The following is a 26651-nucleotide window of genomic DNA, read 5'->3' on the forward strand; positions in this document are numbered from 1 at the left end:
TATGCCCTGTCACCTGAAAGACACTGAACAGGCCGTGGCACAGACAGGCACCTAATATCTGTGCAACGACTAGATGATCTATTACACAATTCATAACAGATAATATGGCAATATGAAAATAGTTATGTTAGAAAAAGAAAACAGGATAAAAAGTTACAAGCACAAGATAACTGCAACTATGCATTTATTTAAATTATGCATCCAAAAAAGACTAGAAGGAAATACACTTAGATGTGTATTTTTATTGTTTCACAACAGCAAGAGGAGTAATGGCTCTTCCCTCTATGGCTCAAGTATGGTATAATTTATCATGAAACAGTAAAAAACCTAAATCACATTTAATTGGCTAAAAGAGGCCTAGAAAAGACGAGTTGAGTGCAACCACTCCTGAATAAATGTGATCGAGAAAAAAGAGCAAGGTTTTTGGAGAAAGATTAATTATGACTGTCACTGGGGAATTTCTTTTTTCTTTTGAGATGGAGTCTCACTCTGTCGCCCAGGCTGGAGTGCAGTAGCATGATCTCGCCTCACTGCAACCTCCACCTCCCCAGTTCAAGTGATTCTCCTGCTTCAGCCTCCCAAGTAGCAGGGACTACAGGTGCATGCCACCACGTCCAGCTAATTTTTGTATTTTATTTTGAGATGGAGTCTCGCACTGTCACCCAGGCTGTTAGTACAGTGGCCTGATCTCGGCTCACTGCAATCTTTGCCTCCTGGGTTTAAGCAATTCTCCTGCCTCAGCCTCCCGAGTAGCTGGGATTATAGGCGTGTGCCACCATGCCCAGCTAATTTTTTTTGTATTTTTAGTAGAGACAGGGTTTCACCATGTTGGCCAGGATGGTCTCCATCTCCTGACCTCATGATCCTCCTGCCTTGACCTCCCAAAGTGCTGAGATTACAGGTGTGAGCACTGCACCCAGCCATTTTTGTATCTTTAGTAGAGACAGGGTTTCACTATGTTGGCCAGAATGATTTCAATCTCTTGACCTCGTGATCCACCCGCCTCAGCCTCCCAAAGTGCTGGGATTACAGGCGTGAGCCATCATACCTGGCCTCACCTGGGTATTTCCAGACAGATTTCTGACCCTCACCTCCAAATTCCAAGTACCTTAGTTCAGGGGTCCCCAACCTCAGGCCACAGACTAGTGTCTGTGGCCTGTTAGAAGCCAGGTTGCACAGCAGGAGGTAAGGGAGGTGAAGGAGTGAAGCTTCATCTGTATTTATAGCCACTCCCCGTGGCTCACATCACCGCCTGAGGTCCGCCTCCTGTCACATAAGCAGTGGCATTAGATTCTCACAGGAGCGAAAACCCTATTGTGAACTGCACATGGGAGGAGTGTAGGTTGTTCACTCCTTATGAGAATCTAATGCCCAATGATCTATCACTGTCTCCCATCACTCCCAGATGGGACCATCTAGTTGCAAGAAAACAAGCTCAGGGCTCCCACTGATTCTACATTATGGTGAGTTGTATAATTATTCATTCTATATTAAAGTGTAATAATAATTGAAATAAAGTGTCCAATAAATGTAATGTGCTTGAATTATCCTGAAACCATCCCCTGCCCTGGTCTGTGGAAAAACTGTCTCCCATGAATCTGGTCCCTGGTGCCAACAAGGCTGGAGAACCACTGTTGTGGTTTACCGTCCCTGCCCACTGAAGCCTTTCTCATGGAGTTTCCCCCATCTCTGTTATACACACTGCCATCTGCTGTGTCAGGCAAGCTCAAGTCTGAAGGCATGATTCCCTCTTCTCCACTGTATGGCTCCCACCTGAAGGCAAACCCTACATCCTCCCAGCCTTCACTACAACTCCTATTCCATCTCACCTTCCCCTGCTTCCACTTCCAACATCATCCCCTAACCCAAAATCTTTCCTCTCTCCTGGAAGCTACCCCCACGCCATCCTACAATTTCCTACAATGTGCAAGGAACACCCAAGCATTTTTACTAAGGAGGCTAAGATGCTCAAACTCCATGATTAAACTGCTCAGTGGAAGTAGTAACTATAATTTTTTAAAGAAGTAATAATAAGCACAGAAACTATGTTTGTTCTCAAATATTCCTACCAAAATATACCTTCATGGCAACTGGACGAAGGAAGATGGTGGTAAATGTCAACTCACGATGAAGGAAGGGTCTGGAGGCACAAATCAAAGGGGACCCTAGTAGGCAGGAAGTATCACTGTAAACATTTAAAATCTTGCATTATATGTCAGCCTAAATTTGGCCATTTAAAATGTAAAAATGGGCTGGGTGCAGTGGCTCATGCCTGTAATCTTGACACTTTGGGAGGCTGAGGTGGGCAGATCACCTGAGGTCAGGAGTTCGAGACCAGCCTGGTCAACATGGTGAAACCCCACCTCTACTCAAAATACAAAAATTAGCTGGGCGTGGTGCTGCTCACCTGTAATCCCAGCTACTCAGGCGGCTGAGGCAGGAAAATCACTTGAACCCAGGAGGTAGAGGTTGCAGTGAGCAGAGATCCACCACTGCAGTCCAGCCTGGGAGATAGAATGAGACTCCATCTCAAAGATAAAAATAAAAAATAAAATGTAAAAATGATGTAGTTTCCTACTAAACTCTTCAAGGAAAAATAAAAATTCCTCTTCATGGAGATCCACCAGAATAAATTATTCTATGATTTGGGGATACCTTTACCACGTCAATGGGGTGCTAATGGTAGGCACATTCTGTTATGAAATGCATAGGTCTACATGACAAAGTAGAACCTCAAAAAGGCAGAGATTATCCGATAGCATTCATCTGATAGTGGGTTAAGTGACTCTTCAACTAGATATGTCAGTAAGTGGTCCACATAATGGAAATGAGTAAAGGTGGTTTTCTCCCAATCAGGTTATAATCCATGAGGCAATCTTTATGGATGTGCTGCATTTATAGTGGATGAAAGGAATTAATTAGAAAGAATTCTGTCTCATGCTCTCTTTTTAAAATATAAATTCATCCAGTTTTTTTTTTTTTTCCAACTTGAACAATGGTTAAACCAAACTGATTTGAGCCATAATTTGGTTAAGTATTTTCCTTCTGTTGGATATTTCTTCTGGTTTCCTTTTGTTCCTTTTGTTTCATTTGACGGTGGAGAGAAAGATGGTGTGTAGTTACACATCAGTTACGTCTATGACTGCCATTTCATTGTAGAATGAGTTCTTGGGTTATGGATAAAATTTTATGCCACTTTGTTATTTGTGAGAAGGCTTTACACGCAATTTTAGGACAATATTTTGACAATTTTTAAGGAAAAGAGCTCTTGAAGATTCCTGATTTTAGAAACATGGCACTGACTGGTATGTTTTATAACAGTATTGCCGAAAGAAATATAAAGTTAGCCACATACATAACTTAAAATTTTCTAGTGGCCACATTAAAAAGTTAAAAAGTTACAATCAATTTTAATGATACATTTTATGTAACCAAATATATCCAAAATCTTATCAATTCCATATGTAATCAATGTCTTTGAAATCCAGTGTGTATTTTACACTTAGCGCGTCTCAATTTGGACTAGCCGCAGCCACCCTCCACAGGCCTAGTGGCCACAGATACCTAGTGCAAGGTATTCAAAAGTACAATTCAAAAAGATCATATTGCCAGGTCCTGTAGAAAAAAGAAACTTCCTAAAAACACTCTTACCTGGTTCTATTTTAGAAAATTCTATTTTTCTATTTTAGAAAACTATCAATGTTGCTGTAGTTTACTGTATTTATTTCTATATGCAACATGTTGCCCAGACTTAGATGGGAGGTCTAAGAAATTTCCTTTTTTGTTGTTGTTTTTATTTGAGTTGGAGTCTCACTCCATTGCCAGGTTGCACTGCAGTACAGAGGCGTGATCTCAGTCACTGCAACCTCTGCCTCCCAGGTTCAAGTGATTCTCCAGCCTCAGCCTACTGAGTAGCTGGGACTACAGGTGCACGCCACCATGCCCAGCTAATTTGTGTATTTTTAGTAGAGATGGGGTTCACCATGTTGGCCAGGATGGTCTTGATTTCACTGCCTTGTGATCCTCCCGCCTCAGCCTCCAGGTGTCGGGATTACAGGTGTGAGCCACTGCGCCTGGCCCCTAGGAATTTCTATATGTGCCCGTGGCTTTCACCTTCAAAACTATAATTACCTTCTTAAATTTTAGACAAAATCAGCATGCACTGATTTTTTTTTTTTTTTGAGATGGAGTCTTGCTCTGTTACCCAGACTAGAGTGCAATGGTGTGATCACAGCTCACTGCAACCTCTGCCTCCCAATTTCAAGGGATTCTCCCACCTCAGCCTCTCAGGTAGCTGCGATTACAGGTACCTGCCGTCATGCCCAGCTAATTTTTCTTGTATTTTTGTAGAGACAGGGTTTCACCATGTTGGCCAGGCTGGTCTTGAACTCCGGACCTCAGGTGATCCACCCGCCTTGGACTCCCAAAGTGCTGAGATTATAGGCGTGAGCCACCACACCCAGCCGCATTGATGGTTTGTTCAATATGGTTCCTGTCCTTTGGTCTTATTTGCAGTTTAATAATAACTGATTAGGTCTGTGACATTCCCTAGGAACCTTAAGCTTTAATAATCTGTTTCATTAAGAAATTACTCAACTGAAGGACATTGATTCACATTTATCTCATTCTCCCTCTTGCTCTTGGTAAGAGACACCTTTGGTTTTCAAAGACAAATGACAAAAGGTGAGGGCCTTTATGTATCAGCAGAGCCTTGAGCTACTGTTGCATATACAGCTTTCTTCTGCCTGGCTGGCTTCTGCCATCTTTCTTTCTGTAGCAATGAGTGTGCAATGACACAGCGCCCCCCGCCCAGAAGATCCAACAAAAACAGCACACAATGCTGCACTCCCCCCAACCCCCTAGAGAGTATAAAAGTTCAAGGTGCTGGAATTGTCCCAGTCTAGGCAGATCCTCAAATTCTGAACACTTAAATCCCTTCACATTTCCATAGAATTCTTTTATCTCCATGTAGGGCTCTAATGAGCCCCCAGAAACTGTAAAACGCTCATCATCAAATGCAACTGAAGCATCATAAAATGAAAAGTCTGGGAATTATGTGTAGGTTGCCATGACTTAACTCATTATTTTCATTTCCTTAATAAAATATATCTCAAAATATCTCTCTATTCATATATTTATAGCATGAAGTAAAAATAAAAAAATTTTGATTCAAATGATTACATAGGTAAGCTCCACCAAAGCAATTCTGAACTGTATAAAACCATACAACATAGAGTTAGCAAACATTTCTAACCCCTGATTTCTATTTCTCTTATGATGTTGAGCCTTGCATTCATAATGCTAGATTGAATATGAGTGCTATATCCAACTAAGGTAACCATGACACCTAAAAAATACACACAAGCAATGCACATGACTGAAATCCTGTCAGATTATTCAAGTGACATTGGAAAAGAATATTACAAGGTAATTTCTAATATTGAAGATTTGTATTCATACATAAAATACCAACTGAAATAGATCTTCAGAATGAAATTTCCTAAAATGATTAAAGTAAAATGTGAAACCTCACAGTTTATACAAGACAAGAAACATTTGGCTGCAAACCGTTTTATAATTTTGCTAATTAAAAATTATCCCATTTTCACTTTGGATTCATCATATAACAGAAACAGGAATAACCTTACCATGCCAGAAACACAAGCAAATGGTTAAAGTTCTACTCTCAAAAAATTTTTTAAAAGTTGGCAAAACATTCATTAGGCTACAGATCAAAACTGGTCTGTCCTTGACATCTCTTTAATGTCTTCCAGATTCCACATCTTCTTTTTCAATCACTCGCTGAATTGCTCAAAAATTAAAATATGTTAAAATACCACCCATCTTGGACCTCTCCAAAAGTCCTCTGATAGTATACCACCTTCAGCCCCCTCCATGAGCAATGGATGCGTAATTCCATCATCTGATTTATGTAAAGCATTCATGATATTTCACAATGAGAAAAAAAATATTCCCAGAATCATGCATTCATCAATAAATCTGCTACATGTGAAGAATATAAATAAATACTAAAAAGGGGCCACCATGAACTCTCTCTTGTGAAGTTTGCCAAGAAGAAATGGGTACAACTATGATTAAAAATAAAAATCATTTTCAAGCTTCCAAGGTGTTAACCAACAAAATATGCTTAAAAAAAGAAGAATGAGAGTGGCAAAGAGGTTGACTGATGAACAAGTATTTCTCTGCAAAGCTAATGAAGGCAATGTTTACAGCCTGCACTTATTTATTTATGCTTCTCTTCCCTGAGCCCTCCATGCGCCACGGGAGTCAGTATGCATTAATGGCACTGAAAACCAGAGAACATTCCAACTGCAAGTTACAGTAGTCACTGTGTCAGTGGAAACAATGAATCACAGACATTCAACCTGGGATGAGTTGTGGCAGCACCTTACATGTGTCACCAATGTGTCGTGTGACATGGCTGTTGCCATGGTGAGGCACCATGTTCAGGAAATGTGTTAAGTCTCATAGAAGGCACCCAGCCATCCCTCAAGATACCCATGCCCAGTAACATTGTGATTGGCTTCCTCTCTGAGAATCTTGTTGAAAGGAGGGGGGAAGGAAAGTCACTTGGAGAAAGCTGAAAGAAAACGAAGTACACCATCCCCAATGTTGTGTGTGGGGGCTCTGGCACATTGAGAATAGCAGTATCTTTAATTCAAAATTAGCTTGAATAGTTTCAATAGAATAAAAGCAGACTATCCCAAAAGGGGGAGGGGAGATTTTTACGTGACTTACACAATTTATATGCATTAAAACAAAGGATAGGACTGGATGCGGGAGCTCACACCTGTAATCCCAGCACTTTGGGAGGCCAAGGCGGGTGGATCACCTGAGGTCAGGAGTTCAAGACCAGTCTGATCAACATGGTGAAACACCCTCTCTACTAAAAATATGAAAATTAGCCAGACATGGTGGTGGGTGCCTGTATTCCCAGCTACTCGGGAGGCTGAGGCAGGAGAATCACTTGAACCTGGGAGGTGGAGGTTGCAGTGAGCTGCGATCACACCACTGCACTCCAGTCTGGGTAACAGAGCAAGACTCTGTCTCAAACAACAACAACAACAACAAAAACAGGAACAGACTCATGCTCATGAGGCTTAAACGATCTACTGCAACCAAATGATTGAGCTGAGTGTCTGGCACACAGTGTGCTGCTACCGCAGGGACAGAGTTACCATGATTACTTCTACACAGGTACCTGGCTTGAAATGAAGAAAAGCCTATTCCAGTATACTAAAGTTTCAAGAGACAATTTATAATTCTTTATGCGCCTGTTTCTCAGATTCGGAATTTAGGAAGAAGGTTAAGAATAGTCACAATATTTCATTTCCAAATGATGGACATAGGTTCTGTCAAAAAGAAGTGCCTTTAAATGAATTATATATAAATGTGGACACATCAATAAAATATATATCTATGACTATCAGTGCTGTGGGAAACAATCCAGATGGTCACAGCGCCCTCAAAATTGAAGCAAAAGAGGAACAGGTGAAGGAGCAAGAGATTTTTAGCCTGAAGCAGGCTCAAGAAGATCTGTTAACTTTCCTCAAATCTTTCATCGGTTGTCATGTAGAAGAGATGGGTTTTGTAGAATCCCAAGGAAACAAACCAGAGTAAGATTTGAGTCCAATGTAAGAAAGAACTTCCTAGGCCTACCAGTTGGCCACACATATAATGGCCTTTCCCAAGGAAAGAAGTGCACCATCTCTCAGGTTGTTCAAAAGCAGCGTGGATTTGGATGTTCATGTAGCAGTAATTAGGCCTCAAAGATGGAGGCAGAAGTATAAGGAAGACAGGCAATATGCTTCATTCTTTTTCTGAGCACAGAATGTCTAAGAGTCTTTGAATGTGTATGACATATACCATTACAATACATTGATAGATATACATACATATATACACAAAAAGTTCACATCCTAGAGAAATGAGGGCAAATTTGCTGTAATGATCACAAACCAAACATTTTGCTCAGGGCAATCTTAGGGGCTAACAGCTGGCCGTTTTTACAAAAATCTACTATGTGTTAACTCTTTTTTTAATTTGTTTTTTGTTTTTCTGAGACAGGGTCTCACTCTGTCGCCAGGCGAGAGTGCAGTGGCACCAACCATCTCGGCTCACTGCAACCTCCGCCTCCCAGGTTCAAGCAATTCTTCTGCCTCCGTCTCCCAAGTAGCTGGGACTACAGGTGCACGGACCACATCTGGCTAACTTTTTTTGTATTTTTAGTAGAGATGGGGTTTCATCATGTTGGCCAGGATGGTCTCAATCTCCTGGCCTCATGATCCAGCTCCCTCGGCCTCCCAGGGTGCTAGGATTACAGGCGTGAGCCACCGTGCCCAGCCGGTTAACTCTTTTCTAATGCTTTATGTGTGTTAACTCACTTAAATCCTACAATCACCTACGAGTTAGGTACTATTATTCTTTTAAACCTGAGGAAACTGAGGCACAGAAAGATGTGACTTACCCAAAATTATACTGTTATTAGGTGGCAGAACCAGGATTCAAACCCAAATTGTCTGGCCAACATTCTGTGTGCACAATCACTACATGTAGATGCTGATTACATATCAAAGGTTCTACAACTTAACCTTGGATCCTGAAATACATTTATTTTTCACTTAACAAAAAAGATAATTTACAACTCTTTCAGCACAATCCTACCTTTGTTGTATTCTCTCTCCCTACCTTTTTTATTAACACGGCTATTTACGTGAAATCATGATCATGACATTTGCATCTCAGGCAGTCATCTTTTCTGAATGTTTATTTCCCAACCACAAAAACGATACTTTGTTTCAAAAATTCTGACTTGGTGACAATCAGAAGCTTTTTCTTTTTCATATTCAAGTCAGTTTTATCATGATACTTGATAAAGAAATGGTCCTCTAGGTTATTCTTACCTGTCTTGAGAAACATCCGTTTCATTTCTACTTCTTAGTAGGACTTCCACCATCCTGTACTCTAAGGATGCCTTAAGAGCAATGCCCACAAACCTCCTTCTCTGCACACTTTTTCTCTCTCGTGATGATATTTTCTACCTAGGCCTCCGTTTTAGGAAAATGCCCCACTCCACAAATTCCCTCTTCCCCATGTTTCCCCTGCCCTGATTTCCTCCACCTGTTTCTAACACAAACCAGCAAATCTCCCGCAAAGAGAGGAGGGAGGATTTGAGGCATCTTCCCTCCAGATTGTTCACATGCACATCTGATCATTCTTGTCCTTCAGAGATTTCTTTAGGCACAATCAGCTGACATGCATATACCTCTTGCTCTCTACTGTTCCCTCATGATAAATTAAGGACCATTCAGAAGAAAAATTCCTACTTCGAATCCTTCAATACCACCTCTAATGACTTTGCTGCACCCGGGTACCACGTACACAATAATCTTTACAGTTTCCCTAAGCCTCTCAAATTTTTATTAATGTTGTAATAAGCAATATCATCTGAGAAGCCAGACTTGATGTACTAAATCTATTTTCTGCTTCATATTTAATATATAACACATATTAAAAATAAAATAATACAAAACTCTTTTTTTTTTTTAAGACAGAGTCTTGCTCTGTCGCCCAGGCTGGAGTACAGTGGCGTGGTCTCGGCTCACGCAACCTCTGCCTCCCGGATTCAAGCAATTCTCCTGCCTCAGCGTTCCAAGGAACTGGGATTACAGGGCACGTGCCACCTCACCTGGCTAATTTTTCTATGTTTAGTAGAGATGGGGTTTCACCATGTTGGCCAGGCTGGTCTCGAACTCCTGACCTCAGGTGATCTACCCACCTCAGCCTCCCAAAGTACCAGGATTAAAGGCGTGAGCCACTATACCTGGCCTAATAATACATAGCTCTTAAATTTTTGTTTAATATATTCATTTCTGTCTTGTAGAAAATTTATCTTAAATTCCTCCGCTAGTGAGATACACAACACATTTTAATAACACTGGTTACAAAGAGACTATAGTTCTTATGTCACTTTTCTTTTTTATTAGACCAAGGTCTGGCTCTGTCACGCAGGCTGGATGGAATGCAGTGGCATGATCTCAGCTCACAGCAACCTCCACCTCCGGGATTCAAACTGTCTTCCCAGCTAAGCCTCCCAAGTAGCTGGGACTACAGGTGCAAGCCACCACATTCGGCTAATTTTTTTAAATCTTTTTTGTAGAGATGGGGTCTCACTATGTTGCCTAGGCTGATCTCAAACTCCTGAGCTCAAGCAATCTACCTGCCTTGGTCTCCCAAAGTGCTGGGATTATAGGTGTGAGCCACCACACCCAGCATTATGTCACTTTTCAAAGTCTACTTTTCTTCTCTGACTTGTCTTCCCTTTCACTTCACTCTTCACCCTGAACCTCACTATATATGTAAAATATAAACATATAAAATATATTATATGTTTGTTTTCAGACGGAGTCTCAGTTCACCATTCAGGCTGGAGTGCAGTGGCATAATCTCAGCTCACTGCAACCTCTGCCTCTTGGGTTCAAGCAATTCTCCTGCCTCAGCCTCCCTAGTAGCTGGGACAACAGCCGCGTGCCACCACACCCAGCTAATTTTTTTGTATTTTTAGTAAAGATGGGGTTTCACTGTGTTAGCCAGGATGGTCTTGATCTCCTGACCTCATGATCAGCCCACCTCGACCTCCCAAACTGCGGGGATTACAGGCGTGAGCCACCGCACCCGGCCTATTTTTGTCTTTTATTAAGCAAGGGAAGGGCCTCACTAAATTGCACTCTAAATCAATAAATAATTATGTAGAACAGCCTGTGTCAAGATAAGCATTAAATAAAAACTGATGACATTATTATTTCAGCAGAAACCGAAGAGCAAGTGAGCAAGCAGAAACACCAGACAGCAGGAACAAAGGGCTGGTCCTCGCCACTGCTTCGCAATCTTCTTCCAGACTGGGGCTTGGCAAACTACAGGCCCATGGGCCATATCCAACCTGCTGCCAGTGGGCTAACAATAGTTTTTACTCTTAAAGGGCTGGGGGGAAATGAAAATCCTACAACTTAGTGACACATGAAAAGCACGTGAAATTCTAATTTCAGTGTCTGTAAATAAATTGTACTGGAACACAGCCACACACCTTTATTTACACGCCATCCATGGCTGCTTTTGCACTAGGAGGACAGAGGAGACAAAGGTAAGTAGTTGTAACAGACCAGGTGGCTTGCAAAGCCTAAAATGTTTCCTATCTGGCTCTCTACAGAAAAGATTAGCTGATCCCTCTTATAGAGAGAAATTAGACTGAGCCTCCCACCATCACACACATACACGAACTTTTTCTTTTAATTATAAAAGTTTTCCTAAAAACACAGTAGTGAAAAAAAAAAGCGAATATTTTTTGTAACCGGGGCACCAACTGGAAGCAGACACCCACCAATTGGCCTCATTTTCCACCAGACCGAGTTTTGGTTTCCCTAATTTCTCATGCAATTCTGCAGGAGATTAACCATCCTAAGAGTAAACTATCCTGATACGTTTTTAAAGCAGCAACATTATTAACAATTAAAAGGCTGCTACCACGCATACACACTAACTTTCTGATATTTTAATATGCATATCCATAGGCTGATTATAACAGCGTGCAGAGATTGACAGGAAATGACTGAGTGTAATGGCTCCAAAGGAGACACTACATTGATCAGTAAATAATACACGTTCCTTGAAACTGTCTAACTGCATATTTACACTTGTCAACTCTCATACACTTTGATGACAGAATTCTTTTTCAAACACCTAAGTAAAAACTCTAATACTTATTTTTTAAATGTTTTTAATAATTACAAAAAGCACACTTCTAGGATACGTAAGGTTTAAATTTTACCCACCAAATAGTGCCACCTGGAGCATTCATTGCTACATCCTCAATATTCTTGGTTCTATCAGGAAATTGGCAAATGTCTCAAAAAGGTTCAATTACAGTTGCAAGCAGCATATATCTAACATTCACAAGGTGTCAAGCACCGTATTAAGGACTTTTCACAGCCAGTAATGTGGATGACACCACTGTCCCCATTTGGCAGAAAAGAAAACCGAGGCTTGGAAGGAGATGTGGCGTGGCTGGGGTTACAGTTATTATTGAGTCCTGGGGCCAGAGCCTGAAGCTATCCACTCAACTCCAGAGACCATGCTCTCCCTAACCAGTCTAAGGGCCTGTGTCTCATTGTGGGCCTGGAAGTCTCTATTTAATGCACTTCCCAGGCACTGCTGAGATAACACTTTGAAAAACACAAAACTTAGAGGTAAAGAAGAAAAACTGATGGGCCCGAAATTCAGTAATCCTCTACAGCCCTCCAAACACTGCCCACAGGAAGATTAGAGATAAGAATCTGTAATACATACATTATAGCCCCTGGCATGCCACAACTACTCAATTATGACAGCTACCATCATTTTACAGGTTAGTTGGGGAGTGCTGGTATGTCAGGTTAAAGACTTTGTATCTGTATTGTCCAGTAAATTACTCCTGGACAAAACGGGCTGATGAGGTCAGCATCTCCTTGCCCTAAGACTCCACATCAATTAAATTACACTGGCAGCTGAGGACCAGCAGGGGTTGGGTAGAGGACAGGGGTGCAGAGGCCTGGTTCTACCCTGCCTGTGATTGGTTTATCAACCACTAGACTGGATAGTGGCTAGATAAGCCTCTCATCCCCTAACACCCCTTTTATACAATAAAAGTGGTCAAAAATATTTTAAAAATAGAAAAATAGTATAACAAACCCTCTTATATCCATCACCTAAATTCTAGAATTATCAAGATTCTGCTCCACCATTTTTTCTTATTTTCTGAAGATTCCTAAAGGAACCTGCAACTGACATGTCATTTCACTCTTAGATAATTCAATATACGACATTTTTAAATAAGGAGAAAAAAGTTCCCTTAATAATAACTGAGACCAGGCATGGTGGCTCCCGCCTATAATCCCAGCACTTTGGGAGGCCAAGGTAGGCAGATCATCTGAGGTCAGGAGTTCAAGACCAGCCTGGCTAACATGGTGAAACCCCATCATTACAAAAAATACAAAAATTAGATGGCTACGGTGGTGTGTGCATGTAGTCCCAGTTACTCGGGAGTCTGAGGCAAGAGAATTGCCTGAATCTGGGAAGCATAGGCTGCAGTAAGCTGAAATCATGCCACTGCACTACAGCCTGGGCAATAGGGTGAGACTCTATCTCATAAATCATAATAACAACACACGCATGTATCATAGAGCATACTTGAAACTAGCCTCTGGGCCATCTAGCCTGAGAGTACATCCTGGAAGGGCAGACGTTCCCACAGTCCACAGACAAGAGGACTAAATGACCTGACAAATGGACAAAGGGCCTGACCTTTCCACTGCCTTGCTCTTTCCCTGGCCTCATATGCCTAGTAGTTGGGGTTTTCCATTCCTGCACCCATTCTCTTGGATCAGCTGGCCTGCTATCCTTATGTAGTTCTGTTCCTGAAATCCATGAAGAAAACTCATGTGCTCAGAGCCAGGGATTCCATGAGCTACCACCTTCAGGAGTATCTTTACTATTGAAGAGAACCAAAGGTGCAGGCACAGTGGTTCATGCCTGTAATCCCAGCACTTTGGGAGGCCGAGGTGGGTGGATCACTTGAGGTCAGGAGTTCGAGGCCAGCTTGGCCAACATGGTGAAACCCCATCTTTACTAAAAATAAAAGAATTATCCAGGTGTGGTGGTGTGTAATCCCAGCTACTAGGGAGGCTGAGGCAGGAGAATTGCTTGAACCTGGGAGGCAGAGGTTTCAGTGCACCGAGATCACCTCACATACCACTGCACTCCAGCCTGGGAGCTAGAGAGACTTCATAAAAAAGAACCACAGAAAGAATGCAGTGCTGAATCCAGTGGTATGACTCTGGGAGATGTTTCAACTGAGGAAAAAGGCAGGAGGTGAGGAATATTATGGAGAAAATTTTTGGAAGAAGCCCTTCCCTTTTACATTGCTGGCTCTATAAAAATCTTGTCTGCAGATGAAGCTGCTGTTTTAAATAAGTTAGATTCCATCTCTTTCACAAAGACAAGTATAAACTACAAAATCTCCTCTGCCTGAATCAAGATCTTAAAGAACCATGGCATCTGTTGAAAGATGAGGAAGTAGCATGTCCTCATGGTTAAGACAAAAGCTTCGAAATTGGCCCAACTTGGAATAAAACTCACTTCTCACTCTTGCTATGTGATTCTGAGCAGGTGACTTATGCACTAACCTTTATGTCTTTTCAACATTAAAACCAGAATAATATTTAGAACCCAGAGATGCTGTCAAGGTCGAATAAGATAACCAATGTGATACTTGAACCAACATAGGAAAAGTAAGTGCCTAATGAATAGCTCTGTAATTATTTGTTATAAATATTACTAAAATCTCATAGAAGACAGAAGGAATAAAAAGATTTTATCAGCCAGGTGGGGTGGCACACGCCTGTAATCCCAAATGGTGAAACCCCGTCTCTACTAAAAATACACCAATTAGCTGGGCCTAGTAGCACACGCCTGTAGTCCCAGCTACTCGGGAGGCTGAGGCAGGGGAATCACTTGGTCCTGGAAGGCAGAGGTTATAGTGAGCCGAGATCGCACCACTGCACTCCAGCCTAGGGACAGAGCAAGACTGCATCTCAAAAAAAAAAAAAAAAAAAAAATAGAAAAAAAAAAAAAAAAAAAAAAAAAAAAAAAAAAGGTTTTATCTCGTGAGCCTATTCCAATCAATTGGTTGGTGCTACGTAGAATATCTGTAGGGAAAAATCCAAAAGCTACCATCAAAACAGGCCTGCTGTTTTGGAGGCCTGCTGATTTTGTTATCCTTAATCAAGGTCAACCATATCATCCTATTATTACGGGCCAAGAAGGTAACAATTCACATGTTCACCCACCGTCACTTTCCCAAACTCTGGTTTTCATGACCAAAAGAAGTAGTAATATGCAACACACTGAAATAAAATTAAAATGTACATTAGCTAAATGATAGCTTAAAAGTACTAATTGCTTATTTTTCTTGAAGACAGAATAAAATGATGGCAATTCTCAACAGGCAGCTCAGCAGCCTGCATATAAACTGAATGGAAATTTCCTTCTCTTCGCCTCTGTGCATTACTTGAACCAACTTAACAGAAAGCAGAATATTTTCAAAAACAACATGCAATGGAGTTTAAGTTCCTAGAATTTTACATCACGGAAGATATCATTTGAAATGTAATAGCTAAATGCCTTCCTCCCTGGTACAGCTTGCTTCAGCGTATTGATAAAAACTAAGATTAATATGCAAAAGGAAACTGTAAGAAACTTGCCCTGCACCGGTCAGCACCGGGCATGTGTGTGCCGCTCCCTATGAGAAAGCAACTGCACCCAGAGAGTGAAAGTCTGGGTTTGGTTCTCTGGGTTTGGTTCTCACATCACCACTTCCTTGCTATGTTACAGCCTCAGTTCATACATAGGTAAAAAGAGAGCGACATAGACTCATTCTTGTCTTTTCTAAAGTTAGAGAAATAGAAAAAAAGAAAAAGAAAACCACTACAAAACTGTAATATTTCACAGACATAACCCAAAACCAGTTGAAGTGTAGAAAATAAACAACCTAACAAATCAGACAATGTGGTGCACACATATTACCCAGGCTGGTCTCAAACTCCGGGCCTCAAACGATCCTCCCGCCTTGGCTTCCCAAAGTGTTGAGATTACAGGCATGAGCCACAGCACCCAGCCCAGATTCTTTCATTAATATATGAAATATGGACTGTTTAAAAACTGTCTGCCAGATATCAGGGTAAGCATTGGGTATACAAACTACAAAGATCACTCAAAAGCCCCAACCTTATACCTTATACACTGCATTGGCCATACGCATGTAAATGGTGACTTTGTAAGCTTGCCTCCAATGATTTAGGTGGAATAAATCTGCAGCAACAACCACACTCAGTAAAAGAAAGAATACGATCAATTTAATGATGTCTGCCGGGGCACAGGATAAGCACGGAAAAGGGGAACTATAAAATCGAAAGTGTGTCAAGAATGTTTGCCACCTCTGATTTAGCCAAAAGGTTTGATGTTTTGTGGAGGTATCATGTGAACAAAAGTCTGCCCAATACATTAAAAGTTTACGGTGAATTTGTATATCCAGAAAAACGTGTGTATAATCCCATAAGGGGCTTAGAGAGGAATGGAAAATATCTGCAATATAAATGCAGATTACCTTTATTACAAAGTTGGATCATATTCTCATTCCTAGACTAATTTCCTATATCATAAAACCTATATTCAATTTTATAAATAGCATACACCAAGAATCATAAATTCAGTTAATGCAGAAATTTAACAGATTTTTTTAAATAAAAGTGAGAAAAGGCTGTTTTAAAGCAAATATCTGAAAGGACAGAAAGGGTTCTTTCTTTGAAGATATGTTTTTCCCTCTGACTCTACCTCCTTAGGGACATAACCAGAGAAGAAATAAATTTCACAGCTAATATATATGAAGTAACATGTTTAACATTATCCAATGAATTTATATCTATCTACACCATATAAATTTATCTCACATAAACTGTCACCTCCAACAGAATTCATTAAAACAATGTTATAGCTTCTGAATTAAATGGAATCTTCTAATTGGAATTTATTCTTAAAATAGGAGTTGGTGGGTTTTCTTTTTTAATTGACAAATGGAATAATTCATTAGTTTGTCTTCGAGTTTTGTCTGAAGAACTTAAAAGCAAATTTAACACAGGGATGGGCCGGCTACTGCTGTGTGGTACTAGGGAACTGAGGTGGGGGTGTGGATATTCTTTCATCATCTGCTGAACACCTCCTGATGCTTATGGGCAGGAAGGGATGGACACTGTCTCTCACCATCCTGAATTACTACATTACTAATATATTCCATTACCTCCACGTAAATGTCATGTTAATTTCTGATCTTCATCAAGCCAGACAATGGTTTCCACCTTGGCCCCTAGCCAGTTAGCTATGTGGAAAATATTTAGCCAATTACATTATTCGTATTGGGTTAGGAACTAGAGAGAAAGGCAAAATAAACGCATTGAAAATACTTCACAGACAAAATGTAAGTTGACACTGTCCTCGCATGCGGGAGCCCAAGTGATACAATCTGATAGGCAGCTGCCAGCACTCATAACTGCTTATTAAATCTAGCCTCTCTTTATGGTGTGAGTGAAGATCTGTATTTTTACCAATATTGGGTTCATTGTGTTATGAAAGAGACCAAAATACTTAAGATCATTCGCTCCAGCTTATAAAACATATTATGTAGTTTATTAAATTGTTGAAATTACTTTTCAAAGTCAAAATTCCAAAGACTGGAAGTTTAAGCACAACACAGTGGGTTGGCACCTGACAGGCTGCAGCACAAGGAAGACCAGAAAGGAAACCTGTCAGCTGGCTCTCCTGGCCCAAGGTACCTGCCAGCCATACATACCTTCTGGAAGCTGCGTCACCACCGCCCCACCCCAAAACCCGTCACAGAAAGTCCATATTCTAGAGTTTTATTTTAAAAAGAAAGAAACTCCCAGCCAAAAAGTAGCCCTTCACGAAGTCTTCGGTGAGAAGGGTGCATTTTCCCATGTTTTTATCTCTTCCTAGTAAGTCAAAAGGTAGCAATTTGATTGTAAGAGAGATCAAAAGAGGAAGGCTGGGCAAATAAGGGAAAATAATTGTGAGCAAATAACACACAATGAATGTCACAGGACGCTTATGTCTATTCATCAGATCTACTAGCAAGGGACAAATTATTGGTAGAGACCACACAATGACAGGGCAGAGACGAACAAATAAGCCAGCACATTCACCATCTCTAGTCAGCCCTTCTCAAAAAAACTCTATGCAAATACAAATTGTTATGATCACATTTATTAATAACGCTGTGGCTAACGGCCTATTCAATATGCAGCAGGCATTGCCACTCTGCATTCTGGAAGTCCCGTGATGTGCATCCTGTAGCTACCAGTGTCAGCTAAAGCTTCACACCAGGAAACAGGAGCCAACTCCGACTCCTTCCTGGTGAACGGTGGCATTAAAGAACCACAGCACAAAGAGAGATGTGAAGTGCTCAGCCCTTCTTCCGCTGTCTCCTGCCTCTAAGTTAATTTATTATGCAAGCATGGTTATAGCCAGCATCAATCGAGTACATTACCCATCTTCTGACCTTAAAAAATTGGCCATAATGATCTATTTGTGCAAACCTTTTATTTCATGGTTTCATTTCCTTGCGTTTGAGTGAGGCAATTTGTTGTTCTGGCTGCCTACCTCTGTGACTCTGACCCTGGTCTACCAGGAGGACACTTACCATGAAACGCTTCACTCAGAATTAGAGTTTATTTCAAGCCTAAAGACTCCAAATTATTAGCTGTAACAATTAATTGGTGCTCCTTTTGGTTATTCAATAAACTGTGAAGTTCTAAAAGGCACAGGACTGTGAACAAATGTTTGACAATGGAAGGACTAACTATCAGGTGCATAATGCATGGAAGGCCAGTTACTGCAGCACCCAGGGAGAGAGTGAATCCTTTGAGCAAGCCTTGGAAATGCACCTTGAGAAAAAAATGCAGGCGGGCATGGTGGCTCACGCCTGTAATCCCAGCACTTTGGGAGGCTGAGGCGGACAGATCACTTGAGGTCAGGTGTTTGAGACTGGCCTGGCCGGTATGGTTAAAACCCTGTCTCTACTAAAAAATATAAAAATTAGTTGGGTGTTGTGGTAGGCACCTATAATCTCAACTACTCAGGAAGCTAAGGCAGGAGAATAGCTTGAACCCAGCAGGTGGAGGTTGTAGTGAGCTGAAATTGTGCCACTGCACCCCAGCCTGGGCGACAAGAGCAAAATTCTGTTTCAAAAAAAAGAAAAAAAATGAGGGGGATAGAAAATCAGAACATGTGGTCCAACTCATAGGATTTTGGATACCTTTACCTTCTACTAAAAAATACAGAGAAGGGAAGATTTTTAGAGTCTGATAAATACTAAAAACTTCCTTATTTAGAAAAAAACAAAACAAAACAAAACAAAACAAAACACTAGTATTCCACTAGGCCTAAAAGTATATTTTTGCAAAACAGATATCATTTTCATTACAGTTCTTCAGATTGATTTTCCAAATAATGGGCCAAACCCAACTGAAATTAATGAATAAAATGAGCCTCGTTTTCAACAGATCCATTCATGTGGTTTTGTTAAATTTCATACACCAATTTTATAACAGTAAGATTGAGTCAGGCTCTCTCAATACCAAAGGCAGAGATGACAGGTAACCAAAAACCTGCGTTTGTTGTTATTTCAGGACTTCAGAATTCTAACCACGTTCATGAATTCTCATGTGTATACGAAATAGACCCAGGCTTTATTCTCAACTCTACCCGAATTCCTAAAGATACGACTTTTCTTAACATGTGCTGCCTGTTCACTACAGACCATCCACAAAAATCTATCATACATGCATGGCAATGGAAAGCCTTAGAAGTTCACAGTGAGAGAGCCAAAGGACTTGCCCAAGACAACCCACTAAAAAGATCAAAGATCACTAACAGCTCTAAAATTTCATGACTCCATTAACTATTTATTTTCATTCTGGACATGCTTGCCTGTGTGTTACTGCTTACTAGTTGCCTTATTTCTTGCCACTGACAGAAGTAATACTGTAAGGAAGACAGGAGGTTGGATTTTTTTTCTCTCTCTCTAGCTCCAGCAGAACAGAATACACCGTACAAGTTATCAGTTAACAAATTGTGGCAGTGCCTTTTCAAGCCAATAGTTCTTTGAAAATCATCTGGTCTCGAATATTTGAGCTAGTTGCCTCACTATGAACACAGTTTCTCTGGACAATAACACTAACATAGTTTTTAATGTTTAAAATGGGAGGGATTTGTCAAAATAACCTCTAGCTATAAAATCTTTACAAATCTGGCCCAAATAGTTGAATGCATAACAGTATCTTAGACACATCATCAGAAGAGGTTTAAAAAACTAAATGGGTAGAATGTCTTAATCTTTGTAATTGAAATAAGCTAGAAAGAACCACTGAATGATGACCAAACAATATGGTCCAGTCTAGACCAACCCCAGGGATTTAGCCATCCCACCTAGACTCATGGACTTCAGCTTTCTCATTTGTAAGCTGAGGTGTTTAGGTCCTAAATAACACTGACAGGATAGGATCCTCTAACCTACATGCTTTGTTTTAGATACAGGATATCAGGCTGAGCATGGTGGCTCACGCCTGTAATCCCAGCACTTTGGGAGGCCAGGGCAGACAGATTATCTGAGGCCAGGAGTTCGAGACCAGCTGGGCCAACGTGGTCAAACCCCATCTCTAGTAAAAATACAAACATTAGCTGGGCATGGTGGTGGGCGCCTGTAATCTCAGCTACTCGGGAGGCTGAGGCAGGAGAATCACTTGAGCCTGGGAGGCGAAGGTTGCAGTGAGCCGAGATCATGCCATTGCACTCCAGCCTGGGCAATGAGGGCAAAACTCTGCCTCCACAAAAAAAAAAAACAAAGACAATCAAGGAAAGAGACTAATTTGCCCCATGCCAGGTAACTATTAGGTCTCCCAACTCCCAATACAGTGCCCTTTCTGCTTCAGTATACTTCTCTCCATTATTTAGAATCTGTTTCCAATATTGCTGCACTAAGACAGAAAAAGATAAGTTATGAGTTTATGCCAATGGGTCTTACCATTAAATGCCACTCAATACAAAACCTGAAATGATACGGTTCTGCATAAAATTGACCTTACTCAGTGACAAGGCTACCACACATGATGTCAGAGTTGTCACACAAATGCCTGGCCTCAACCAATCACTGTCTCTGGTAAGGATAAGTTACAGTGTCCATTACTAGAGGGGAGTCATCAACTGCTGAGGAACACGATGGATGGAAAACACACAGTAAAGAAAAACATCATGTCCCTTCCACCCTCCCCCTACAAAGTAAGTGAACAACCTAATGAGGTAAATTATCATTGGAAAAAATTCCCCGAAGTCTTCCAAAAAATCTTTGAAAATCCCAAGTTTCCAACCTTTGTCTTTCTTAAAAGTCCTCATCATACAAAAAGTTTGGGATGGGACTCTCTCAAGGAACAAATTAGACTCAATTTTTCCCTAAAATTCAAGATGAAAAAGTTAGTGTCTTATTTCCTGGTGGCTCATATTATCACCAAGCTGTCACAGGACCAAAAAAGCAATTACTCCTTTAATATTGCACATGGCCCCAAATTGAGATAGTTCACCCCTCAGAGTACAATTAAACTAGCAAACAGAGAAAGTTCTCCTAGGTCCTATTACGCCTTTTATGAACCCCAGAACACTGTAGGAATTATCTGAAAAGATTACACCAAAAAACAATGACAGAATTTGTCCCGTCTTTCAAGATGAGAAGCTCTCGTCCTGGGTGGGCAACTGTCTTGATGGGCTTTTTGTCTTGTGAATTTTGAGATGAACAATCACAAACATTCATTCACTCACCCTTTTGGCTAGCAGGCATCACATCCATCCGCTCATGGCCGACAGCAAATCAGAGAAGGGATTGAAGCCCTCACCATTGCCGAAATGTTTTGTTCGGAAACTGGAATTGTCAACAAAAGCTTCTGGGACACTGCAACACAAAAATATTTTTTTACACATAACTAAGATGTAAGTTCTAAAACCACCACTTCCTTACACTTGAAAACAGCAAGACAGACATAGATTCTTGAGGTAGGGGAAAACACCGTTCAAGCCAGGGTATGTCAATGCATCAAGTGTGATCCTGTCAAATACGAACCGGAAATACTGTTTTCAAAGACACATTTACTAATCACTTCAACACGTACACTAAAAAGTTGTTATTTATTATGGGCTTTGAACCAAATATTTTAAATATTTTAGCATATGAAAATGTCACTTCCCATTATCAAGTGTTCAGGTAACAATAAACGGTTTTAACTAAACTCTTACACAGATAAATGTACCATGCCTTATTAAGCAATGATCTTTTTTCAAGAAATGTAAAAAAAAATTAAATAAGAATTTTAAATTATTTTGGAAATAATAATAGTAATAATGAACATTAAAACTAGTAGGAAAGGTAATCATCACTAATTTTTTTCTCCAAAATAATTCTATTTTATTCTAAAAATGATTACGGATTACATATGGAGCAATACTCATGAAGATGTTTTCATCAAGAAAGCAGGTACTGTGGGACGGTCAGAGCTCTAAAGCTGAGAAGCCTGAGTTCTGGACCCAGCGTTGCATCAGTCACCGGCGCGGCCCCAGGAGAGCCATTTATCATCACCAGATTCCAGTCTCTCCATTTGTAGGGTCAGGGCATTTCCCAATGCTCTTCAAGTTCCTTCCACTCCTAAGCTTCTGTCTTTTTGAAAGAAACATATTTACTCTAAAGACTTTATTAACTTCTTTTTTTAGCTTCCTGATTAAAAAGAGGTTTTTGGTTTTTGTTTTGTTTTGACCACGATTCACTCTTATGCTGATCTGCCATCAACACCAAAGATGTGCTGTGACCGGTGACTTTTTCAAGTGCCTAGAATGCTAACCCTGGCGCCAGTGCCTAGCCCTATTGAGCCAGCATCCCCGGTGGCTGGCAGCAGCCCCTGGGTGCCAAGGAAAGGCTTCCATTCCTCTCCAATGAGCATAGCTCCAAGTCCTGTAGAAATCTGTCCAAAGGTATTCTAGATCCATGCTTCTCAAACTTGTGTACATAAACATCTCCTGGAGAGCATTTCAAAATACAGATTCCCGGGACCCATCCCTAAAGACTCTGATTCATTAGGTCTGGAGTGGGCCTGAGATTCTACATTTCTAAAAAACTATCAGGAGATGCTGATACTACCAATCATGGACCACACTTTGCGTCAAATGACAAAGTCCTGTTCTCCAAGCCTCCAAGCAGCACTGAGATCCAAGAAATACTTCCAAGGCTCAGACATGTTCCTTAAAGCCAGAGGCCTATGTCACATAGCAAAAAAGAAAAGAATAAAGAAAAAAGGAGGAAAAAGAAATGGGCTGGATTTGTTTACCATCTTTAGGATAAAACTCAAACTTTTTTTTATTGCACTTTAGGTTGTGAGGTACATGTACAGAACATGCAGGATTGTTGCATAGGTACACACATGGCAATGTGGTTTGCTGCCTCCATCCCCGTCACCTATATCTGGCATTTCTTCCCATGTTATCCCTCCCCAACTTCCCTATGCCCCCTGTTCCACTCCTAGTCCCCCGCAAAAGACCCCAGTGTGTGATGCTCCCCTCCCTGTGTCCACGTGTTCTTAGTGTTCAACACCCGCCTATGAGTGAGAACATGCAGTGTTTGATTTTCTGTTCTTGTGTCATTTTGCTGAGAATGATGGTTTCCAGATTCATCCATGTCCCGACAAAGGACATGAACTCATCGTTTTTTATGGCTGCATAGTATTCCATGGCGTTGGCCTGAGGGCCCTACATAATCTGCTTACTCTCTACTTCGCTGACACTACCTTAACTACCAACCCAATCTCAAACTATAACCAATGTAGATACAGTGGCCTTCCTTTTGTTTCAAGCAAGGCATGTATCTTCCTGACTCAGGTTTGGTGCGCTTGCTATCTCAGCTTCCCAAGACGCCATGAGCCTATTCCTTACACAGCTGGCCCCTTCTCAGTGTTGGGTCTTAGGGACAAAGGCCACTTCAAAAAGCGTGTCCTGCCTACCTACTTGAGTTAGGTTCCAAGCTACTCTCAATTGTGTCATGCTATGTGCTTACTACAGAGCTCTTGCCATGATCTACACACTTTTTTGCGTATTTACTCACTTGTCTTCCCCACTAGAATATAAGCTCAATTAGATAAAAGAACTATTTTATTGTTGTTGTTGTTCATCAAATACTCCAAAATTTCTGAAAAATGCCTGGCTTATAGCAGGTACTCAATATGTATCTTTTGAGTGAATAAATGATTCAACAATTGAAAGAAATAACTTTGCAGCACTTTCTAAAAATGTAATTGCCATTTGTTGAAAACTCATTATGTACTGGGTATTAAGTCTTTTACAATCATTATTTCATTCTATTCTTACAACGAAGTTCTTAGTAGATATTATTATTGTAAACTCAATACGCAGATGAGAAAACTGAGGCATATAGCGTTTTAGTAGCCTGACTCTATAGAGCTTGTGCTCATAAGAACTCTGTATTTTTCCAGCCAATACCCTAATATAAAAGAAATGTTGAGTTTTTGTGATATACCCTTCTGACTCAGTTTTGCTCAAGTGGATTTTGGCTGTGTGGCCTTGTAGAAGACACTTAAGCTTTTTGTACCTAAGGTTCCTTTTTCATACAAGGAAAGCTAAGGCAACCCCATCTGATACCTGGCCTTCTGTGCTCATTTGCATTACCTTGACCATGCTGACACTACCAATCATGGACCACATTTTGGAACAGGCAGGTAATGTAAATGAGCGAGGAAGGCCAGAGGTAAGGTAACAGGGAGAGGAAAGGAATGTGGCAAGCTGGGAAATCCTCACTTTATCAGCTTAAAGGGGGAAACCAATGTACTTCCCTTTCCAATTACTGCCACGTGGGAACATATCCCCAGAGCCATATGAGCTTCAATTCTACAAATAAAGGCAATAATCTAGATTTCTATTTAGTGAAATTTCAGAATTTTGTCAAAGATAGCAGCTAACTTTTTAAATAAGTTATATTTAAACAAAACAAAACAAAAGTTGCAATCCCTGTAGCAAATGATGGATGAGGTCACTCACTGTCTCCAGTTTTATGATTCCAGAGTGATTCAGAAGCACAGAGAAGCTGTACGGATGACACAGAGAAACCCAGTAGGTGTCTGGGGAGATAAGAGCTTTCTAGAAGAATTCATTATCTTGAGATTTTGGAAGGAATTGGAAGATTGGATAGAAAAAGCATTTCACAGGTCAGAATATCATATTTGAAGGCTTGGGGGTGGGGAGTAGGCTCAGCAAAGATCAGCTGTGAACAGAGGCTGGTGGGAGATTTCATGTAGGAGTCTAATTTTCATTCCTGGAGTAGTAGCAACCTTCTAGCTAAGACACAAATTGGTTAAACAATGCTCTATGTGTATGGTCATTAGTGCTGTCTTATTTGACTTCTAATATTTTAAAGTAACCAAGCATATCTAAAAATAAAGGGTGAATCACCACTGTGGTTTGTGGAATTGTGAGTGTGTGTGTTGCGTGTGTGTGTGTGTGCGTGTGTGTGTGTGTTGCTAAGAATTCAACAGTCATAGGACTGAGTTTCATCTTCATGGAACCCAATAGCTAACTAAAATACTTAACTGTTCTGAACTCTAGAAATAAAACATACAGCAACTGGAATTTTTTAAAACACCAGAAGACAGATACCCAAATAAATTATCCTTTACACAGTGCAGAGGCAAAAACAAAAAAGAAAAGAAAAAAATGACAAAAACCCCTACCTGCCTATGTAGAATTGTATACCCAGAAAAACTATCTTTGAAAACTGAGGGCGAAATCACAGCTTTTTCAGACAAACAGAAGTGTATCACCTCTCTATAAGGACATTCTAAAAGACTTATTTCAGGCCAGAAAGAAACAATTTCTGGAAGAAAGTTTTTTGACTTAAGAAGGTAGGGAACAGCCAACCTGTGAAGTAGAATTAGTGAAAAGTAAATGCACTAATAATGTGCAAGTCTCAGAAATTGTTTTCAATGTGGCAGTACCACCACCTGGTTTCTACTCCAGCTCGTGTATTTACACTATAGCAGTATCAGTCACCAAGGCCATGGACTGCAAATGTGAGTGTGCAGGGGCACCAGCTCGAAGCGCAAGTTCCTGCCCTCCATAGTCCGGAGATTCTGAAACATATTCCAGGAATCCGCAGTTCTACCAAACAGATACCCCAGATAACTCTGATAAAGATCTGAAGAACACTGCATTGCTCTCTGACTACTTTAGGGGAAGAAATTATTCAGTGAACCCCCAGGGGCTCAGCTCTGGGAGGCTCCAGCTAAGAACACTATCAAAGCTTTGTTCTTTCCACTTCACTACAGCCCCAGGAGTATCTTGGCCCAGGAGGTCAGCAGTAACCCTGCCTCAACTCTGCTAATCAAGAGCTGCAATAAATTAAAAGCCCATTAAAATAGTTCAGAGAAAAGCCTAGAAGTGCTGAAACATTAACTGTACCATATTCAATCTGTTTTCCTAGAGATCTGAAAAGCCGGATTACCATCTTGGGGGTCATTAGAAAGAATGAAGCTTTCTCCCTTTTCAATTTACATATTTAAAAATGCATGCGTTCTGGCAGTGGCTACTAGGTCCTTTCCAATGCTTTCCAAATCCTGTGGCTACTCCAAATGCCACAGTCTAGCCATGGAGAGAGAAGCATAGAATGCCACTGGGGCCTGCCTTGTTTTTGTAAAGCAAGGGAACCCAAATCCCAGGGCCTGTGGTTGCAAAACGGCTCTAGGAAAGCAGGTAGAGGCAGCAACAAAACAACAAGTGATGTTTTCTTGTTTTGTTCTCCCCTGTTTACTTCTCCCTGAAGCAATCCCTGCTCCCTACCAAAGTCTGCAGGGAGCTGGAAAGAGCAGCTGTGGTTCCCCGAGGCCGGGACCTAGCAATCAAGTTGTTTACCAAACACTGCCAGGCACCGG

At 40.9% G+C, this 26651-nt stretch overlaps 1 long non-coding RNA gene across 1 annotated transcript in view; it reads right to left on the bottom strand.

The window, feature by feature from the left end:
* Positions 1-26651, bottom strand: part of LOC119473371 — a 205437-nt gene that overhangs the window by 127296 nt on the left and 51490 nt on the right. Inside the window, exon 2 of the long non-coding RNA XR_005202575.1 lies at positions 21493-21622. This is a non-coding gene — a long non-coding RNA (uncharacterized LOC119473371). The remainder of the gene's footprint in view (positions 1-21492; positions 21623-26651) is intronic.

The sequence above is a fragment of the Cebus imitator genome, unplaced genomic scaffold, assembly GCF_001604975.1.
Source record: "Cebus imitator isolate Cc_AM_T3 unplaced genomic scaffold, Cebus_imitator-1.0 Scaffold152, whole genome shotgun sequence".
In the NCBI taxonomy this organism is placed as follows: domain Eukaryota; kingdom Metazoa; phylum Chordata; class Mammalia; order Primates; family Cebidae; genus Cebus; species Cebus imitator.